Raw genomic sequence first — 16,242 nt, 5'->3', positions numbered from 1 at the left:
GTCGGTTTTATTGGGGGATGCAGTTGTTTTCGTGGGTATTTCTACTGCTGATTGTACATTTTCAGCAACTTGTGGGGGCGTTTGCTGGAGGATTTCTTCGGGTATTTGCTTTGGAGTATCATCTGTTTGCTGAGGGATTTCTTCGGGTATTTGCTCTGGAATGTCCTCTGTTTGCTGAGGAATTTCTTCATCCTGCTGAGGCATGTCCTCAACTTGGTGAGGAATTTCCTCTTCCTGATGAGGAATTTCCTGCTTTGGCTGAGGGATTTCTGCCTCTTGCTGGGGATTAATGAGGGGAGGGGGGTTATTTAAGGCAAGGTATTTATTTATCAATAATTGAGCTAGACGGTGGTGTTTCAATGAATGGAGCGGACGCTTTGCGTTGACAGTGTAACGTGACATATTTTTAAGACATCCCAATAGATAATATGGCATATTTATCAACTGACCATGCCTCAAGTGATTCAACAAGAAGAAATCGTGCTGGTAAATTACCTGGTACCGGCCTTCGCACGTCAGGTATTGCTTTACAAATTCAGCAACTTTCGACCATGGTTGAGGCAGTGATTGAAGTGCTACGCCTCTGCCCTTGGGTTCCACCTGCTCGCCTGGTTGAAGAAAATCCTGCTGCGCATTGAGGATCAGGTGCTTCCTACTGAACCATCGCGTGCCATTAGCTAGTAGTCCGGTAACTTGGGCTATGAACTCCTCTGTGACTGGAATTTGAACTCCCTGAACGACGAAAAACCCCTCTGTTAAATTGCATGCAAACTCAAGGACTTGCTGTGCGTCGAAATCTTGAAGTCTCCTAAAATAATCTAGCCATCCTGCTTGCAAGAAGATTTGATAGGCCTCGGGATAGAGCTCAAGAAGTGTTGTTGTGCCAGGTTCGTATGTGATGAGATTTCCTCCCATAACTGCTGTTTCAGTGAAAATTCTCAGTACAGAGCCGAGCTTCCGAGTTTAGTCCAGAGTAAATCGTTGCAAATGGTAACATGCCATGATGAGATGACTTTTACATATTACCAGGAGAGTTAAGGGCGGCGGCAATTGGCATGTTATACAATTATGACAGCGCTTTGATAATCCCCCCCACAAAAAGCTACGAGTAAGTGATATGATTGGAAGTACAATTATTCACTAGTCCTATCAACGTCTCCACATTAACTATTATTTAATGTCCATACATAATCATGCGTACCTTTATGTTTTACCTTTTTGTTTGCTGCGTCGAAAAGTCTTGTCTTGTCTTTTGCTGGATTCATAATGATTAAAGCGGGTCTAAAAGTATGAGAATACCGACGATTTTTAGTAATGACGGGAAGTAATAGTGGAGAATTTTAATCATCATAGTGTATGGCTGGTTCTTTTGGTAGGAAATGGTATGTTTTATGCAAATAATAATTCATTTCTTTGGGAGCTGAAGTGGAGAAACTGGTGCTTTTATAAATGAGAGAAATACTGAAAAAAAAGGCATTACAACATCGGGAAATGGTGTTACAGCAACGGGAGTTGGTGTTGCAGCAACGAGAGTTGGTGTTGCAGCAATGGGAAATGGTGTTGCAGCAACGGGAAATGGTGTTGCAACAACGGGAAATGGTGTTGTAGCAACGGGAAATGGTCTTGCAACAACGGGAAATGGTGTTGTAGCAACGGGAAACGGTGTTGCAGCAACGGGAAATGGTGTTGCAGCAACGGGAAATGGTGTTGCAGCAACGGGATTCCCAAGTTCGCAAAGTGATTCCTTTGAAGTTTTTGTTCTCAACCATTTTCCAAAGCTAAGATCTGCAAAATAATTGATTGTAATATGGCAACCTTGGTAGGGATTATTAGTTGGAAAGAATATCTAATCTAAAAAAAAAAAATGCATAAATAAACAGAAATTTAAGTGCCTTGAGGGACAGCAAGTTCCCCTAGGGAAGCATAGTGTCTATTTGCCATGCAAGTAGCTTTAAAATCTTCTTTAGAAACAGGCCGCTGATATAAACGGAGTCGATACCCATTCACTAGTAGTGGTGTTCTGCTATCATCAATCGTTAAAAGTTTGACTGTCCCATTTGGAAAAACAGCATCCACTTCATAAGGCCCTAACCACCTTGTTCTTAACTTACCTTGGAAATTCTCGAAACGGGAGTCATAGAGTAGAGCCCAGTTACCTTTCTGGAACTGCTTTTGCTTGATGGTTCTGTCATGCCACCTGCTTCTTTGTTGTTGTATCATGGTTGTTTGATGGATGGCATCCAGTCTCTTCTCGTCTAATTCCTGAAGCTACTGCAACCTGGCTGTCTGTGCATCAGTCAAGTCAAGGTTAACAGCTAAAGCAATTCTTAAAGTTTTGATTTCAAACTCTACAGGGAAAACAACATTTTTTCCAAAAACTAATTCATAAGGTGAAAAGCCCGTAGTATTCCTCCAAGTAGTTCTATAGGCCCATAATGTCTCAGGAAACCTTTGAAACCAGTCCCTTCTATTCTCCTTTATTGTTTTTGTCAAGATGGCTTCTATGACTTTATTGGTGCTTTCTACCTGCCCATTTTCCTAGGGGTGATAAGGTGTAGTCAATTTGTGCTTAATATGATATTTCTGAAGTGTATCCCTGAAGCCATGAAAGTTGAAAGGAGGTCCTCCATCCGTGACTAATTCTCTAGGCAATCCAAACCTAACAAAGATCTCTTCAAATAAAAATGTTAGTACTGCTTCTTCATTAGCTTTAAGGAGTGCCTTAGCTTCTACCCATTTAGTCATATAATATGTGTATACTAGTATGTACACTCTTTGATTGGATGGGGGATTAATGGGACCTATAAAATCTAATGCCCATTTCTCAAAAGGTTCAAGAATTACCTGGGGATTGAGTGGCATTTCATCCCTGTGATTAGGCTGGCCCATTCTTTGACAGCTATCACAGGCCTTCACATATTTCCTTGCATCTTTGAAGAGTGAGGGCCAATAATAACCCATTATAAGTACCTTGTGTGCTGTTCTTTTGTCTGCAAAATGCCCTCCACAAGGGCCATCGTGACAAGCCTTTAATACATCATAAATTTCATCTTCACCAATGCATCTCCGGATTTCCTGATCGATTTCTGTGTGGAAAAGACACCCGCTTATCCAGTTGTACCTAGCACTTTGCTGGATGATCTTTCTTTTTTCCTTGTGTGATAGGTGCGACGGTAATTTTCCTGCAACTAAATAGTTGGCAATGTCTGCATACCAAGGTGAGTGAGCAGATACTGCAAATAAATATTCATCGGGAAAAGAATCATCTACTAGAATGTTTTCATCAGTTTTTAATCAAGAAAGGAAATCAGCAACTACATTTTCTTTACCTGGCCTATCTACAATTGTGATGTCAAATTCTTGTAATAATAATAACCATCTGGTAACTCGAGCATTTGTAACTGATTTATTCATTAGATATTTAATGGCCGAGTGGTCAGTATGCACAAAAGTAGTGTAGCCAGTAATATAATGTCGAAACTTATTGATAGCATAAATGACTGCTAGGAATTCCTTCTCAGTGACTATATAATTCAGCTCAACTGGTGTCATATTCTTACTGATAAAATAAATGGCATAGGGAAGACTGTTTTCTTCTTGGCCCAAGACAGCTCCAATTGCAGTATCTGAGGCATCAGAGGATATATGAAAGGGTAGTGCCCAATCAGGTCCTCTCAAAATGGGAGTTGTAGACAACTGATGTTTAAGTTCATTAAATGTTTTTTCACAATCATCAGTCCACTTAAATTCAACATTTTTTGTTAATAACACAAATAGAGGAGAAGCTATTTTGGAAAAATTCTTAATAAATCTTCTATAGTGTCCAACATGTCCTAAAAAGCTTCTTACATCAGTTTGTGTTTTGGGAATAGGGAGGGTCTGAATTACCTGTATTTTGGCTGGATCAACTTGAATTCCTAGGAATGAGATGAAGTGACCCAATACAATACCTTGATTCATCATCATATGACATTTTTCAGTGCTTAAGGCAAGGTGTGCTTCTACACATCGCTTAAGTACTTTTTCAAGATTCTGCAATGCATCCTCAAAAGTCACTCCATAAGGAGTAAATTCATCCATAAATATTTCTAAGGAATCATTTAGCATATCAGAAAAAATCCCTATCACTGCTCTTTGAAATGTTGCTAGAGCATTACATAGCCCAAATGGAAGGACCCTGTAAGCAAAGGTCCCCCATGGGCTAGTAAACGTGGTCTTGTCCTGGTCTTGGGGTGCAATCTTATTTTGATTATATCCACTAAATCCATCCAAAAATGAAAAGAATTTCTTACCTGCCAAATTATCTAATACCTTATCAATGAATGGTAAAGGGAAATGGTCTTTCTGGGTGGCTTTATTCAAAGCTCTGTAATCCACACATACTCTCCATTTGCCATTTTTCTTGGGTACAATTACAAGTGGGGAAACCCACTCACTATCAGATATAGGGTATATAAATCCCGCATTCAACAGTTTTTGAAGTTCCTCCTTCACAATTTCCCTTAGATTGGGATTCATCCGCTGCTGGGGTTGACAGACTGGGCGGGATCCTTCTTTAATATAAATGCGGTGAGTGCATAGCTCAGGAGAGATCCCCTTCATGTCTATATAATCCCATGAAAATGCTTCTTTATTTTCTCGGAGTAACTTTATTAACTGCTATTTTTCATTATCAGTTAAGTTAGGATTTATATTTAATGTTTTGCCAGGCTCAATTTCTATTGTTGTACTTTTGGAGGGGCTGCCTACTATTATTTGAGATAAATTTTTAGCTTTCAGGTTCTGCTGAGATTCAGATTCCAAGATTGCAGTGAAGTGATTATACATTTCTGGGCTGATCGAAGAAGGTTCAGAAATGAAGCTGCTGATTAATTCATCTTCGGTAGAGTCTTTGAAAGTTAAATCTTGTCTGATAGTCAAGATAGGTTGGGTTTCTTCATCCTCATAATCTACCCATACAGAATTGTCATTATTAATCATGGGTGTAGCATGAGGATAAAGGGTAAGCTGTTTGGTTTCCTGCCCATTAGAGATGGTCATTGATCCTGATCTACAACTGATGAAAGCATCCGTTGTAGCTAGCCAAGGTCTTCCTAGAATTAGTGGATGACCCCCCAACTTTGTTTTAGTTTGTAACACCACAAAATTAGCTGGGTAATTCCAAGATTCTACAGAAATGATTAGATCTTCAATGACTCCTTCAATTAAACCTGAAGGAGTCATTAGCTTGATGGGTAGAAATTCTCTGATGCCCGAAATTAGCTTGAGATGTTAGATGTTAGATCAGGAAAAGGAAGACTTGGTTGCTGTATGGGTAGAAAATTCATCGTATTAAAGGGTGGGTACTTCATTTGGTTCATGGGTGGGTAATTTGTTTGAAAAGAAGAATGATTATTCCAACGACTAAATGTTGTGTTAGAATTCATACCTTGTCTTTGTGGCCATTGCCTCCTCTGTGTCATCAGGTACAATGCTTCAGGCTCTTCTTCAGTTGACTGCAATGCTGCTTTTATTCTGGGCATTGCTGGGTCTCATGGTCCTTTTCACAGATCGTGCAGATTGGTATCTTATCTAGTGGGCATTCCCTGAGTGGGTGTTTTTCTCTGCATTTAGAACAAAAAATAGCTAGGGCAGCTTCTGCTTCTGCCTGTTTCTTTTTTACCTGCAGAGCATCAATTTGTGAAGCAAAAGAGCTTAACATCTCAGTTTTAAATTCTTCCAACAAATTACCTATTTCGGCCCTTGTTGCTCCTCCACTTGCTGACTTCTGGACTCTTGAATATACGTTGTCCCTTCTTTTTGATCTGCTTACTGCTCCTCTTGAACATCTCATGCAGAGGTTGATAATTTCATCAAATGGTTCCTTGGAAATGTCCCCTTTTCCCAGCATATTCAACATGTCCAAGCAGTCATCTCGTACCCCTTTCAACAATATTGTTTTCAGAATATCTTTACTCATGGTAGGGTGGTCAGACCACTGCAGATTATACTGCAGTCTTTCCACAAAGTCCTCCAAATTCTCATCCTCCTTCTGAACCATTTTAAACAACTCTTCCTTCCTTTCTCTTGTTCGGCAGTAATCCTGATATTTGGCCAGAAAGCTTTCTTTCATCTGATCCCAGGTAGTGATTGCCTGAGCTCCTAAGCTCATAAACCACCTTAACGCATTCCCTTTCAGTGTTGCTGGAAACAGTTTTAGTTTCTGATTAGGGCTCACATAATCATAACTCCTACATAGTATATCGAATTCAAAGAGGAATTCATCCGGGTCTTCAGAGGATAACCCATGAAAGTTGGGTAATGCTGAAAGTGGAATGTTCTTCATAGGGGTTGCTCCTCTCGGGAGCTCCCCAATAGGGAACTCTAGGGTAGAGAGTGAGTTTTCCCCCCTTCCTTCTACTCTGTTATCCTCCATTGGTCTTTTTCCTGAATCGCTTGCTTTATCTTTTGTATCTTCTGTTTCTTCAGGTTCTTCTACCGGTTCCTCAGTGTATTCTGGTACTTTGAACTTCCTTTCAGGTCCTAGTACTTCCTCCGTCTGTCGATCTGTTTGTGAGGAATACTGGATCTGAGGTCTCCAGGAACTCGTCCTCTGTGATGTCTCGGCCTTTGAGATAATTTCGTCAATAAAGGTTTTTCTTCCTCCTCCGCCTTTGCCGCCTGTGAAATTAGGTTTCCTGCGTCCTCTCATGCACCTGTTATTCTTAAAAAGAAATCATTAATGCTTTTAAAATCTCTAGTCGCCTTCCCCGGCAATGGCGCCAAAATGTTGGGTGCTTGAATTGTTTATTGATTAAACAATCGAGTACCACATTAATTTGTCAACCTAGGAAAGTCCTTTTATTTCAAAGGTGACCTCGTACTATATGTACTTAATTCTAAAAGCATTAAAAGTTGTAGTATACACGATTCTATTTTCTGTCGAACTCCTTACTCTATGTTATAATAGTTAAAGTATATTGCAGAGATAAAATGAAAGCAGTTAACTAAGAATACAAATCTACAAAGAGAAATAATGGTTGTTCTATTAGCAGAGGATCAGGACCCTATCCTCAGGGTAAGGATGTTCAGCACCTGCCCCTGTAACCAAGTTGCTAATACATACTGCAATTCCAAACTACTGGTGAAGTATTCTTTTACAATATCAAGCAATTAACAAAACAGAGTATCAACAAAAAGGAAATTATCAGAGGTAATGCTACAGAATCCAAACAGAGTACCAGCAAAAGGAAATTACCAAACACAATCACACACTGACAGGAAATAAATGGGTGAATCTTGTGAAGAAGGTGGGCCCTGTCCTTCTCACAAGATTCCCCAGAACACAAATGCTGGATTAGCTGCTCAAAACAACCTTCTATTCATCTGCCAAAATGTCCAGTTACAATAAAGATTCAGACTTGCTGTTTGTCTTTCAAAATTTCCCTTACAACTTGTTTCCTTTTTCCCCCCCTTTCTACTGTAGATGTCTCCTCTTTATAGAGGAGACATCTATTACAATAGACCGTCATAGTTCATTCAGTTAAACCTTTTTGTCAAAAATAAGAAATCCATCCTTGTTACAGGATGTCGTTACAACAGTGTGACGGTGTATTCCTTCTTGGTCTCTTACTGTTACACAACTGGTAAACAAACTTCAACCGTCTTCTTGGAATCCTCGTACTATCCTTTGCCGCTTCATTGTTGCTGATTTAGTAAACTCATGCTGTTCCTGGTGTTTTAGCAACTGTAACCATGTTTTACCCTTTCTGGACAGTTGCTGATCGTGTTGTGTCAGCATGGAACTCTGCCGAACTTCTGATAGTTGCTGTTTGTCTTTTCCGGTATAACGTTTTCCCTGCTTTAGATAGTTGTTGTTGCTGGTGTTGCAGCAACTACGTAGTTGTTGTTTCTGGTGTTGCAGCAACTACGTAGTTGTTGTTTCTGGTGTTGTAGCAACTACGAATTATAATTTCTGCAGACTTTAGACAGCTCAACGGTTACTTAGCAACTTGGTTAACTTCTCCAAAGATAATTATAAATATAACATGAATATGTAATAAATAATTAAACATATAGTAATGCGAGGAGTTACTTCATACCTTGGAATGATTGGGTCATTATATAATCAAAGCTTTCAACTTATGGACTAAAAAAGGGTAATATTATAGCAAAAATACAAGGTCAAAAATGGTCAATTTGGAGTCCTAACACTATTACCATATAAGTTATAAACCATGATTTTGTAAAAAGGTAATATTTATATAATAAGGGCCAATTGCTCAAAGGTCATGGAAAGATGACATATGGTTCTACCATTACCACATAAGTTATACACTATGACTGTGTAAAAAGGTAATACTACAAAGGCTGCATTTTATAATACATCTAGAACCATACATGATGCCAAACAAGTAAATTTTAGTATTAGTCTCTAGATATTTTTGGCGTTAGGATTGCTTAGACTTAGCTTGACAATTTGTTCCAGTAATTTAATTGTGATGTTGATTTTGATTAGAAGAATTGTAACTTGTTTCCAATATTGATTTTTATCCAATAACTATCATATGCTTATTGTAAACATTATACAACACTGTGGAAGCACTTCAAAAGTTGTCCAACGAAAGTACCTTCAACATTCTCATTTGTGTCCTCATAGGTTGATCAGAAGCCTATAGCCTATTTTCCAAGTCTTTATATTATTCTTTGTTGTGGTAATAAATGTTGATTGAATGATCTTGGACATTTTAAATATATCATTTTAAAACATTATAATATTGTGCAGAGAATGCATCAATTCAAACTATTAATTCCTTTTCTACTACATTACCACATTTCTTTTTGCAACATATAGTACAAATGCTAACTATTAAATTATGAAACAAATGTTTTCCTTTACAACTTTTTCTAACTCGTTAAATTTATATAGCTGGCAAGCCTAAATTTAACCACGAGTGTTCGGAATCCACTACATGTAGCACTTTCAGACATGGATGAACTTTACTAACCTTGAGTCTTCAGAATCCACTAACGGTCGCACTTGCAGACATGGATGGACTCCACTAACGGAAAATAAAGACTGAAACCCCTCATTACATCAGCCTGCAACATTCATCTTGATCTACTTGGAAGCCAAGCATTCCTCGTCCTCGCAGCTGCTCGACTATTTGCCTATCCAATTGTAGTTTCGGGCATCAGAGAATTTCAAGCTGCCCCAACGATATCACATTTTCGACGCCTGACAACTTTTGTATATCAGGGCATTCGTAAATAGATAGCATTAGGAGATTTCTGAGTTGCCCCCCCAACCCTGTTATGCTCTGCAGCTTCTCGCATTTCTGGATATGAAAATACTTCAAAGATATCAAATGTTCCAAACCTGAGAGCATTTTTATCTCACGGCATTCAATAACATCTAACATCTCAAGCTTTGTGAGTGACCCAAACGCTGGTATGCACTGCAACTTCCTGCATCCCTAAACATACAACCTTTCCAAAGAGGTCAAATGTTCCCAGCCTGGTATCTCTCGTATCTCACAACATTCAATAACTGTTAGTGTTTGGAGTTTTGTGAGCAACCCCAACGCTGGTATGCTCTGCAACTTCTCACATCTATGAACATACAACTTCTTCAAAGCGGTCAAATTTTCTAAGCCTGGTATCTCTTGTATATCATGGCATTTAATAACTGTTAGTGTTTGGACTTTTGTGAGCAACCCCAACACTCGTATGCTCTGCAACATCTCGCATCCCTTAACATATAACCACTCCAAAGAGGTCAAATGTTCCAAACTTGGTATATCTTGTATCTCACAGCGTTCAATAACTTCTAATGTTTGGAGTTTTGTGAGCAACCCCAATGCTAGGATCCTCTGCAACTTCTCGCATCTATAAACATACAAATTTTTCAAAGAGGTCAAATGTTCCAAGCCTGGTATCTCTCATATCTCACGACATTCAATAACTGTTAGTGTTTGGAGTTTTGTGAGCGACCCCAACGTTGGTATGCTCTGCAACATCTCGCATCCCTTAACATATAACCACTCCAAAGAGGTCAAATGTTCCAAACCTAGTATATCTTGTATCACACAGCATTCAGTAACTTGTAATGTTTGGATTTTTGTGAGCAACCCCAATGCTGGTATGCTTTGCAACTTCTCGCATTTATAAACATACAACGTCTTCAAAGAGGTAAAATGTTCCAAGCCTAGTATCTCTCGTATCTCACGGCATTCAATAACTGTTAGTGATTGGAGATTTGTGAGCGACCCCAATGCTGGTATGCTCTGCAACATCTCCCATCCCTTAACATATAACCACTCCAAAGAGGTCAAATGTTCCCAACCTGGTATATCTTGTATCACACGACATTAAATAACTTCTAATGTTTGGAGTTTTGTGAGAAACCCCAATGCTGGTATGCTCTGCAACTTCTCGCATCTATAAACATACAACTTCTTCAAAGAGGTCAAATGTTCCAAGCCTGGTATCTCTCGTATCTCACGACATTCAATAACTGTTAGTGTTTGGAGTTTTGTGAGCGACCCCAACGCTGGTATGCTCTCCAACATCTCCCATCCCTTAACATATAACCACTCCAAAGAGGTCAAATGTTCCAAACCTGGTATATCTTTTATCTCACATCATTCAATAATTTCTAATGTTTGGAGTTTTGTGAGGAACCCCAATGCTGGTATGCTCTGCAACTTCTCGCATCTATGAACATACAACTTCTTCAAAGAGGTCAAATGTTCCAAGCCCGGTATCTCTCATAGCTCACGACATTCAATAACTATTAGTGTTTGGAGTTTTGTGAGCGACCCCAATGCTAGTATGCTCTGCAACATCTCGCATCCCTTAACATATAACCACTCCAAAGAGGTCAAATGTTCCAAATCTGGTATATCTTGTATCTCACGGCATTCAATAACTTCTAGTGCTTGGAGTTTTGTGAGCGACCCCAACGCTGGTATGCTCTGCAACTTCTCGCATCCCTTAAATTACAACCTCTCCAAAGAGGTCAAATGTTCCAAGCTTGGTATCTCTCGTATCTCACGGCATTCAATAACTGTTACTGTTTGGAGTTTTGTGAGCGACCCCAACACTGGTATGCTCTGCAACATATCACATCCCTTAACATATAACCACTCTAAAGAGGTCAAATTTTCTAAACCTGGTATATCTTGTATCTCACGGCATTCAATAACTTGTAGTGTTTGGAGTTTTGTGAGCAACCCCAATGCTGGTATGCTCCGCAACTTCTCGCATCTATGAACATACAACTTCTTCAAAGGGGTCAAATGTTCCAAGCCTGGTATCTCTCGTAGCTCACGGCATTCAATAACTGTTAGTGTTTGGAGTTTTGAGAGCAACCCCAATGCTAGTATGCTCTGCAACTTTATGCACCCCTGAACATACAACCTCTCCAAAGAGGTCAAATGTTTCAAGCTTGGTATCTCTCGTATCTCACGACATTCAATAACTGTTAGAGTTTGAAGTTTTGTGAGCGACCCTAACACTGGTATGCTCTGCAACATCTCACATCCCTTAACATATACCACTCCAAAGAGGTCAAATGTTCCAAACCTGGTATATCTTGTATCTCAGAGGATTCAATAACTTCTAATGTTTGGAGTTTTGTGAGCAACCCCAATGTTGGTATGCTCTGCAACTTCTCGCATCTATGAACATACAACTTCTTCAAAGAGGTCAAATGTTCCAAGCCTGGTATCTCTCATATCTCACGGTGATCCGGATTTAAACAAGAACGCAACAAATTACAGAGATAACCATATACACAAAGATGCAGCGGAAATAATACTTCATTTCATTAATGGAAAATACTGAAATATGCTTACAAACAGAAATGGAAATAAACTAGCTAGGGCGATGGTAGCTTATCTCTGAGAAGAGATGTGATGGCTACATGCCTCTGAACTATGTTACAATGAGGCTCGAGGGCCTATTTATTGTTGAGAAACAATGGAAAAGCCCTTAACATTCCAAAACCTAACCCTAGGAGATGAAACGCCAAATTGTGGGCCCCGTTTGGGGGTAAGTTGGTACATCAACTTCCCGGGGTCGTAACTTTGGCATATGATCTCCGTTTGATGCGTACAATAGCTCATTAGAAAGATCTATCCGAGCACTATCATTGTTGGAACGGGCAACACTAGTCCATTCCATGGACTCGTGTTGCCCCCGGATTCCCCAAAAAACGTCGTTTAGGGCCTCAAAACGGCTCTGGAAGTTCAGGACCCGAAAAACTGCTAAAAATAGTAAGTTGTGCTACAATTAAGGAAACTGAAAATGCTGAGAAAGACAATGGTGGGGGTCCAGGTGGACTTGGCAGGTGGCCACCAATATCCACCTGGATCATTCCTCCCCCCTTAGGAAGCAATGGTCCCCATTGCGTTGAGCTCCTCCATGAGATGAGGAAACTTCTGCTGAACTTGTTCCCTGGTGAGCCACTTGCCCTGCTGAAGGAGTTGGCCCGCTTTGACAACTCGATACAGTTGGATATTCTGTTGGCGAGTGTTCTTGATCTGTGTGTCCATGATCCGATCATTGCAGCTTGTTCCATGCAATCTGGATTTAATTCTGTGGGTTTGAGCTGTTCTGCAATGTCGGATGTGTCTAGCAATGGTGGAAAGTATGGCCGAAGGCGGTCCACATTGAATACTGGGTGCAGGCCAAGGAATGGGGGAATGCTGAGCTCAAATGCATTGTCTCCCATAGCCTTAGTAATGGTGTAAGGACCATATCGGAGTGGTCTCAATTTCCGATAGGCTCCAGTAAGGCGTTCCTTTTGCAAATGCAACCAGACTTTGTCGCCCACCTGAAACTTGTGTGGCACCCGATGTTGATCATGTCGCTGCTTGTACTTGGCATTTGATTTCTCAAAAATGTCATGGACCTGCTGGCGAATATGTTGGATGCGCTCAATGAAGCTGGTGGCCTTATCTGTTTCGGACTGGACATGAGCTGAATTCATGTGAGTAGCTGCAAGTGGCATGGCCACATCAATGGGGCATAGTGGCTGGAATCCCAAACCCACCTGAAAAGGGCTATGGCCAGTGGAGCTGTGAAGAGCTCGGTTGTAGCTGTGCTGAACGTAGGGGAGGCTCTCGTCCCATGTGCGTGGATGCTTTGAGTTATACATGCGCAGAATGTGCACAATCATCCTATTGACAACCTCTGTCTGGCCATCAGTTTGAGGATGGAAGGCTGTGGACTTCGTGAGTTTGGTGTCCAGCATTGACCAGAGACTGGACCAAAAGGTGCTGAGAAACCGACTGTCCCGATCTGAGATGATAGACTGTGGGATCCCAAAGTGCACCCACACTCGTTCAAAGAAGAGTTTAGCAGTGGCTTCTGCTGTGATATTCTTCTTGCAGGCCATCATAATGGCCATCTTTGAGAACCTGTCGACGACCAAAAAACACAGTCATTTCCATGCTTAGTGGAAGGAAGGCCTGACATGTAATCCATGGAGATGGATTCCCAAGGTCGACTAGGGGTAGGCAACGGGGTATAGAGGCCTTGCTTCTTAATGGTCGGTTTGGCAATGGCACAGGCAGTACATGATCGGATGTACTTCCCAACATCCTGTCGAAGATTCGGCCAATAGAAATAGTTTTGCAGTACTGCCACTGTTTTCTCGACCCCGAAATGCCCAGCAGCCCGACTGTAGTGTGCTTCCCAAATCATCTTGGCACGCTCGCTTGAAGGAACACAAAGGTGACCGAGGTGGCATAATAGGGCATCCTGGAGGTGAAAATCTGCAACCTGCCGACCCTCCAAGAGTGTCTGGTATGTGTGGCCGAATTCTGGGTCGCTTTTGTAGAGAAGTGGCCAATCAGAAGTCTCGTGCCCGCAAGAGTTGAGCACGGTGGTTAGCGCCATGATCGGTGGTCGACTGAGGCAATCTGCAACATTATTGGTGCTGCCCTTTTTATACTTGATATTCAAGTGAAACTGTTGCAGGTATGTAGACCACTTCTGATGGCGATCATTCTGCAATTTCCCTTGGGTCTGTATGAAATGCAGAGGTCGGTGGTCTGTGTGGATGACCGTTTCCTTCCCCAAAATGTAATGCTTCCATTGTCGGCAGGCCTGTACAATGGAATACATCTCTTTATCATAAGTGGGGTACTTCCGGACTGTGTCTGAAAGTGTTTCACTGTGATATGCCACTGGATGTCCATGTTGAGTAAGGACTGCCCCAATAGCATAGTCAGAGGCATCTGTCTCGACCTCAAATGGTTGTTGTAAATCTGGTAACGCGAGCACTGGTGCCGTGCAGAGGCGATCCTTCAACTCCCTGAATGCCTTCTGTTGAGATTCAGACCAAAAGAATTTTGCTTTCGCCCCGCCCTTGGTGACTTGACTCAAGGGCCAAGAAATATGAGAAAATCCCAACACAAACCTGCGGTAGAAGTTGGCAAGACCTAGAAAGCTGCGGAGCTCTGTTAGAGTGGTTGGAGAGGGCCAATCCCGAATGACTTGGACCTTGGCTGGATCGACATGCACCCCCTGTTCATCAATGATGTATCCCAGATACTGAACCTCGGTCATGCCAAAAGTGCATTTCTCCAAATTGGCACATAGCTTGTGTTGCCGCAGTGTTTGGAGAACCTGTCGGATGTGTTGGAGGTGCTCTTCCCAACTCTGGCTGAAGATCAGAATGTCATCCAAGTATACTACTACAAAGGAGTTGGTGAATGGCCGCAAGATGTCATCCATTAGCCTCATAAAGGTTGCAGGAGCATTCGTCAATCCGAAAGGCATGACCAACCATTCGAAGAGGCCCTCCTTGGATTTGAAGGCAGTCTTCCACACATCTGAGGGTTCGATTGGTACCTGGTGATATCCTGACTTCAGATCGATCTTGCTGAAATATTTCGCCCCCTTTAGTTGGTCTAGGAGGTCATCAATCCGCGGGATCGGGTACCTATTACGGACAGTGATCTTGTTCAGCGCCCGATAGTCAATACAGAGTCTCCACGTCCCATCCTTCTTCTGTACCAACACTATCGGGCTCCCACAGGGCGAAGAACTCGGACGGATGTGACCTTTCTGCAGGAGCTCCTGAATCTGCCTCTTGATTTCATTGTTCTCCAGAACGGAGCGCCGATAAATTGGTCCATTGGGTAGCGGCGCACCTGGGGTCAGATCGATGGAGTGCTTGACTTGACAGTGCAGAGGAACCCCTGCCGGGGAGGTGAAGATGTCTTCGTACTCCTCCACAATCTTGTCCATCTGTAGCTGCCGTGCAGAGGGACCCCGTTTGGAGGCCGCGGCCACTGTCTTCTTCTTCCCTTGAGGGCGTATCATCAGGAAAAAAAATTTCCTGTTTTGGAAATGATCTTACTGCATTGTTTTGCAGTAATCAAAGAGATGGCGGCAGGTGGTGCTACCTCTGGTATCCTGAACAACTTATTTCCCAATGTAATAATAACAGCACGGGGCCTTGATTCATACACAGCATGTCGCTTCCACAAGTATGGTTGTCCTAGTAATACATCACAAACTTCAAGGGGAGCAATGTCACACAATACCTCATCCGTGAAGGGCTTGATGTTGTATGGAAGGCGACACTGCTGGCTCACGCGAAGATCTCGCCCTTGGTGAAGCCACCCAATGGTGTATGGTTGTGGATGTGCTGTGGTCGGTAAGCCCAACCGCTTCACGACCTCTGCCGAAATGAGGTTCTTTTGACTCCCGCTATCAACAATGAACTGTATCGGGGAGCCCTTTACCCACATCTGGGAGTGGAAGAGACGCTCCTCCTCCTCTGGATCTTCGGGTTCATTTTTCTGGATCTTTGCGGTAGCAACAGTGGCGCTGGGATCCGCATCAATGATCTGCTTCCCTTTTTCATACCCCTTATCGGGTTCTGACTCAGAGTCGGAACATGCATCTGATTCTGAAACCTTTAGCTCAGCCACCAGTGACTGCTTGGCCCGACACTCACTTGTGTTGTGAGTGGAGCTCTTATGAAACTCGCACCATTTTCCAGTGTCCTTTCTCGGCTTCGCGGCGTTGCTCTTTGCTTGCAGCTTCGGCTGGTTGTCTTGGGCTGTCCCGCCTTGGCTTTGTCCTTTGTTCTGTGGTTTAGGGGCACCTTTCCCCTGCTTTGGATTCGCAGATCCAAAGTCTCGCTTCTTTTGTTTAAACTTCTGCTCGACCTTGACGGCATACCGGTATGCTGCACCGAGCGAGGGGATGTTTAAGAACTGTATTTCTTCCTGGATGTACTTG

This window comes from Pinus tabuliformis, chromosome 1_1, assembly GCF_031772625.1.
Source record: "Pinus tabuliformis cultivar Carrire ecotype Pingquan chromosome 1_1, CPIR1, whole genome shotgun sequence".
Classification (NCBI taxonomy): domain Eukaryota; kingdom Viridiplantae; phylum Streptophyta; class Pinopsida; order Pinales; family Pinaceae; genus Pinus; species Pinus tabuliformis.
Note: the sequence above shows the minus strand (reverse complement) of the source record.